This window comes from Meleagris gallopavo, chromosome Z, assembly GCF_000146605.3.
Source record: "Meleagris gallopavo isolate NT-WF06-2002-E0010 breed Aviagen turkey brand Nicholas breeding stock chromosome Z, Turkey_5.1, whole genome shotgun sequence".
NCBI classification, from domain to species: domain Eukaryota; kingdom Metazoa; phylum Chordata; class Aves; order Galliformes; family Phasianidae; genus Meleagris; species Meleagris gallopavo.
Window position 1 is genome coordinate 11,786,789 of NC_015041.2, and position 6,969 is coordinate 11,793,757.

General features: G+C 35.4%; 1 long non-coding RNA gene across 1 annotated transcript; it reads right to left on the minus strand.

The window, feature by feature from the left end:
* Positions 1-448: 448 nt before the first annotated feature.
* Positions 449-6,957, minus strand: LOC109363894. The gene is made up of 2 exons (XR_002109778.2): positions 6,810-6,957; positions 449-3,106 (listed from the first exon to the last, which is right to left on the minus strand). It is a non-coding gene; the product is annotated as an uncharacterized LOC109363894 (long non-coding RNA).
* Positions 6,958-6,969: the final 12 nt, after the last annotated feature.

Below are 6,969 nucleotides of genomic sequence, written 5' to 3' on the forward strand. Positions count from 1 at the left end.
ATATATTTCTTTCCAGATATAAAATTTTCCAATGGAAAAAGTCAGATTTAAATCCTCAGCTGTGTGCATTTTGCTCTTTAACTACCTTGCTACATTTCAGCATTTTCATATATGATTCATATGGAAGACAAACATACAAAAGCTACTGAAGCCATTGATGTGAATCATGATTATGAATAATAAATTCCAGTTAGTAAAGTAGCAGTAGTATTTCCCTTTTTGATAACAAATGCTTTCTCTTTTGGATCACATTCTTTTTGATGCTCCTAAGATGCTTACCATTACCTTTTATTAAGTATTTTTTTTGAGATGGCTTTTTTTTTTTTTTTTTTTAAATACGACTAGTGAACACCAGCAGAGACAGAAGAAGCCAACTGATTATAACATCCTAAAATGGTCAATGGTAACATTCTTGTTACTACCTAAAGAATAAACAGGCATCACTACACAGCAGAGAAGTCATTCTTTTATTCAAACATATCCAGAAAATCCTGTACATGCAAAACATGGCATGCTGTACAAAAAAGGAGAGGTTGCAGTATCAGTAGTGAAGCTTCCTCCTTAAGAGTAACATGTTCACAATAACTTATCTGCTATCTGTTTCAAGATATTACTGACAATACCTAGAATTTATAACCTAGTAACATCAGAATAAAAAGCACATTTAGTACTGGGAATGGGAAGACCACCACCTCCAGCCCAACACACCTGCTGAGCCTGATGGTACAGATGTGCACAGCCATAACTTTGACCAACACCACTGAAGTCAACAGTAATTTTGCAAATCATTTCAGTGGAAGGAGAAACAGTGATAACAACAACCTCTGCAAGGAATACGGGAGTCCTTTCCACATGAGTAAATACACAACACTGATACAATTACAGAAGGCAAACAAAGGAAAGATTTACTTGATGACAGCCAAACTAATTCAAAATGGAAAACAGAAAATGTCTTACAGCTTTTTTGCATGCTTCCTTTTCCAAACAAAGAATGTCTCTTCTTGAAGACAGTTGTCAAACTCTTCTAACACCTCCTATTGCTGAACAGACTGTATTACGTGTTACAAAACAAAACAAAAACAACAAGATGAAGAAATTATACAGCAGAGCATTTCAAACAAGAATCAGATACCTATTCAACGAGCATTTAAAAATCTATCTCAGAACTGAATAAACAAAAACAAAGTATGGTGATGTCTTACATTTTTTTTAATAGTCACTGTAGTTATAATTACTTTGGATATTTAAATGTGAAAAAGTGCACATTATTTGTGTGCATGCACAGAAATCTAAAAAACATCTATTTGCAAAAATATAATGAAAGCTTAGTCATGTGAGAACATGGAAATTAAGTCTTTTAAAAAGGTAATTAATTTCTGCAGAAAACTTACCCGTCCTCTTAAGAATTAGCAATATTCAACTGAACTATGCTCTGAATTGTGTGACTTTTCTACAATAAACATTCTATTGCAAAATTCATCATGCTTCATGGGCAACGATAATATTATTTTTAAATAGAAATCAAGTATTAAAGATGTAGAGACTTCAAAAGGCTTCACAATTATTTTAAGTATTTTTTTCCATTCAAAATATTTCAGAAGTTAAATGAAAATATGTTCCCAACCCTGAATTTTTGAGAATTCTTCAGTAGACTATTATCCAGTTCAGTCTAGAGGCTCTCATCTCTATCCTGTCTCCTCTGACAACAAAAAAGAAGGTAGTCTTAGCAAAGAGTACATCAGAGAAACTGCCTGATTTTGTTTCTCTAAATGGTTCATGTAAGAAACCAGCGGCAATCTTCCCCTAAACAAAACTGAAGACTAAGCAAGCACATCTCGTAAGTTTATTCAGTTATGAATATCTACCACAGCATCTAAAATCCAAGAAGAATAAAAATGGAGACTCAGCCAATGCTGCCCTGAACAACCGAGACCATAATTTAATTGGCAGCTTTCAAGAACTGTAAAAAGAAAACTGATCCCCTATATAAGACCAGCCTTACTAAGAAAGGAAAGGCTATATAAAACGTATAAATATCTACTTCCAGCTCCCAACATTTTACTTGCAGTGGTATTTGTAGTATAGCACTTAAGAAAAGCCCAGTTTCAGTCTCATCTGAATGTTCACACTTCAAGCGAAACATTTAATAACAATGAAGCATCCAGGTGCTTGTTTAGTATAGCACTGCCTTTCATCTGAAGTATTTAACCATTCACCTTTGAAAGCAGCATGAAAGGCTTTACCAATTTTGTTTGACTACAGATCAACCTCCGATCCATCACAGACACAACAAACACAAAAGTTTAAGTCCATCTCTGCTTCATAGAAAACAACCCCATAGGAAAAGTAATGAAAATAAAGCTTCTGATAACAGAGAACAGTTCACCATACTGGAAGATAAATAATGATTAAGAATTGAAATATATATTTTGAACTCCCTTTTTCTTTTGCATTTTAAATAAGTTCATTAATTAGTCAGAAAATGTAGACGTTAACCTGTAAAATTATGGTAAGGTCAACGAGTAAGGTCAATGAGAGAAAGTAGTCAAGTGTTTTAACATTACATTTCTTAATGAGATTTTCAAAATAAAATCTTGGATTTCCTCTTGAAAAACAACTCACGTCATTTTTTTTTTTTCACTTTACAAAAGAAAAATAATTTCAATCTTTTATTTTTGCTTAAAAAAAAAAAAAACACCAAAATCCAATGTGATAAATGACATTTGAAGCAGCACCAACAATCCATAGGGCTGCCCTATCGGGCTCTGATAAAAATGGATTCATCAGGAGTTGAAGTGCAATTCTCTTTCTCAGTAATGGTCTCCACCGTGCCTGAAGCAGACACGATCACTAGAGTTTTAGTTTCTGAAAGAGCCTTCTCCTTCTCTGCAATGGCAGCACAGACTGCCACAATTTCATCACTTTCAAAGTCATAGTCTGGGATCGATGCTTGTGCAACCTCTTTTCCTTTGGCCTGTGATTGCACTGCCTCAGTCTGTGTTGCCTTTTGCTGTTCATGCAGTTTTCTTGCCCAAGAAAGGTCCTCCTTCCATACTTCAGGGTTCATTGGAAAGATGTGTAAAGATACCTGAAAACTCCGTATTGCCTGCAAACATAATAAGGAAGAGGGATTAGAAAGTTTGAAGCCCATGTTATTTCATCACAGAAATTTACAGGGAAAAAAAGAACTATGTACATCATTTGAGCAAAGCAAAAAATGATTTTACTACAATCTGACTTCAGAAGAATATTCTCCCTCAGCTCTAAGTTCAATAGCAGCATTAACCCCAAACAACACTGCATGCAAGTGTCTGAAAACACCAGGAACACAAAAGCACAATCAACAGACCAGATATTTGGCAACAAAGATACAAATAAGAGTTCATGTGTCAAAAACAATACTGTAAATAAGTAGAAGACAAAATTATTGCACTATTCTATTAGTCTAAAAACCAGTACTAGTGGAGGAGATCCACTGTTCTGCAGTTGCTATGATGGAATCGTTGCTGAAACCAACCCATCACCCACCATCCTCACTGTGCTCATATCCACAGTTTGGTCTCTGTAAATGTTCACAAGTGCTGATGAATGTCAGCAGGTGCAATTTTTTCTGCATGGAAGAATTCAATTCCACTCTTTGGCTTCATGTGCATTTCCATGTCAGACACCACTGTGTCAGACTGCCCCCCTCTGCTGCCATCTGTCACACAGCAACAACATGTAATGGGATATTAGTGGTAAGGTTCAGCCTCTGCTGCTGTACCACCAACATCCATCTCTGAAGGCTTGGGCCAATGTAGTAAAATAGGAGGCATTACTTTTGGAGCAGCCCTCATATGTTAACAGTGAAAAAGTCAAGACTGACTTCATCTACTGTGATTTAAAGGCATGTAAGTATTTTACATCTATGATTTTATGGTCAGTTATGGAAGTAGCCATCTGAACGATCAAATTCTACAATGAAGCACAGAAGCTTTCCCACGGGGTAGAAAAGCAATAATTATACTGCTGGTAATATTTGGGAACGGTTCTAAGAGCTTGCATACAATGACTATAAAGACATGATCAATTATCAAATACTGTGTTCATTCATTATCTATAAATACAAAAAGAATGGGAATTAATTTGAAAAATGACTACTTTTCATCTGAATTGACAGAAACCACCAGTTCATTCTTCTCCTGGCCACAGTAATATACAAATTCCACATGACATGAACTCAGCAGGAACAGACTAGATACAGATCGGATCTTAAGTTGTAATAGGCAGCCTTTCAGTTCCAGGAAAACGGAAGACTTTATAATTGGTCCTCAGCCAGACCTGAAGTATAGGAGCACGCTGGAACTTTAAACAGAAGGAGTAGTGCAGTTTAATTCTTGCAGGACAATGTCATTTTATTCAACTTTGCTCCTCTTCATTTCCAGGGATAAATGAGCTACAAGTAAACACTAAATGCCTTTTTTTTCTGTTAAACACAAAATATAAACAAACACCATCTGCCTTTAAGCCTTCCAAGGAAGAGGTCTCTTAATTAAAACCTTTCTATATAGTTAACTTTTCTATGTAGTTATGTTCATGCATATTAAGTGACACTGAACACAGTAGTAAAAAACAGATTAATATAAGGCAACATTTAATAAGCTGAAAAAGCTGCCTTGAGAAACATACAGCAGAAAATAAGCATCTTTGTAAATCTATTAGAAAAAATACTCTGAACATCACTTTTTTTTTCCATATTTCTCATCCCACTTGTAATTTTAATAATGATAAACTACTGCTGAAAGCAAATTATCTTGTAGTAAAGCCATTCACATGGATCAGTTCAGGAAGTGCCACTTTTACATTCTGTGCTGACGGAGACTATGCAGAGCCCACAGCTGACACTAGGGCTTACAGTAGGTTTTTATTTTAATCTGACAAGAGTTACCTGACCTATTTTAAAAGTTGCCCAACAGTTGAGATGTACATACAACTATAAGTAATCTTTCTCCGTATCTAACATTTTTCCTCCACATTCAATATAGCATTTTACTTCAACTAAAATCTGTTATATCTCGTGCTATTCACAGTGACTGCAAGTTATTTTCATGGAAATCTCTACTATACTTAAAAGACACTGACCAAATTAAATCCAGATATTTTCACTCCAATTACTTTATATAGTTTAATCTGAATAGCAAATGCCTTTATCTATTTCAACTTTAAACACAGCCAGGCTGATTTTTTCTACACAGATTTCTGTTCCAATTATTTCTTCTTTTCAGCAGCAATTAATCGAAAATTATTTCCAGCAAAAATAATAATTCTGCATTCAAAAATAAGATGAACAATTTATTGTCTGCAGTTCCTAAGTTTATAAATCCATTTTGTTCAGAATAAATCCATTTTGTTTGCGAGAGACTGGGGCAAACTCTGTGGAAGCATCTGCCTTAGGCTGGCTTTACCTTAGAGATCTGTACAGTAAGCTCTACTACACAGATAGGCATAATCCAGTTTGATCATAGGAGCAAAAAAACCATCCCATCCGAGAACTTGACACGTTTGACTCCTACCAAATGGTATTGCTAAACAGGACGTGTTCTCAAGAGTGGATGTAGATCTGCTGGAAATACAGCTGAAAGAGCATTTAAACTCTCAGAAACTTGCTTGCTTTTCTGCAAACTGAAAATAAAAATCAGCTCTCAGTAGAAGAGAATTTCATGCATTAAAAATATGTTATAACCTTGTATCACTGAGAGAGGTACCTACTCTTGAGAAGGATCATTAAAAGCTGTTGAAAAGAATTCAACAGAACAGGGTACATAGCTTCTGTAAAAGTTAAATAAATTGGGACTACTTTACCTCATTTAGTCTCTGTCACAAGCTTAATCCCCCACAAATCTTTCATTTGCAAGAAATAAATATATTACACACAATATAGATTAGTTTGTTTGTAAGCTGTATTTTAGACAGAGGAAACAAAATCAAAATACAGTACGTCTTTTTGTATGAAAAGTACATCATTCCCAGTGAATTAATAAAAATATTTATGACAGACCATTTGGCAGGATGTGGGCAGGGAGGAAATACACTGGAGTGGAGAAAGGGAGATTTGAAACAATAAAGCACTGAAGCTGCTCTTGAGAAGGGCAGGAGTTTCCAAATCTCAGACATTACAAAAAGCACTGACGTTCATGCTTTATTAACACTTCTTTGTATAAAATTTAATGCAGTGAAAGATGAGAATATCATGGCAATGAAAGGCTAATGGGAAGAGTATAATTACAATAGATAATTTGTTCAAGAAGTCTCCACAAGTTCAATACTTATGAAATCATTTAACCTTGTAAGGCTTCTCCAGTCTTTTCATAAGATTCCTTAAAAATTCCTCTGTTTGAAAATAGTGAGCATTATCTGAAGTTTATAAAAATTCCCAATGCTATCCTTTTTATGTTGAGAGCACTCTCATTTGGAGGCAATTCAATATGCCTTAAACACACCAAAAAGCAAATAGTGCCTCATGTTAAAGCACTGGAGATGCCAACAGGAGGTTACCCACCACCAGGCTGCCTGCTCTGACACCTCAGTGTCAATACAGCATAACTATGGGTGCACCTATAACGGTGCTTTAGTTCAGATTCACAATGTGCTTTGATGCAAATCTCTGTTCCAACTTAAAATGCTTTGGTTAGCACTGGGGAGTCAGACAACCCTTCTGGTTAAATTCCATGCTGCACTCCAAGAGAGCCCCTGAAATTCTCCAAATAGAGCTAGTCTGAATTAAAACAAAATGAACACAGAGTGGATATTAAGTCCCTAGCTCTACTTACTGAAGATATTTGCTCTTGTTGGAGTCATGCAACTGGTTAATGCAGCTGAAGCTTGCATGGCCTGGTGTGCAGACCTGATGGTGTATAAATGGGTATATTTGTAATTTTCATTGCTGTTATTGTAGCTTTTTTTTTTCTTTTTATTCTTTTTTTCTTTCTT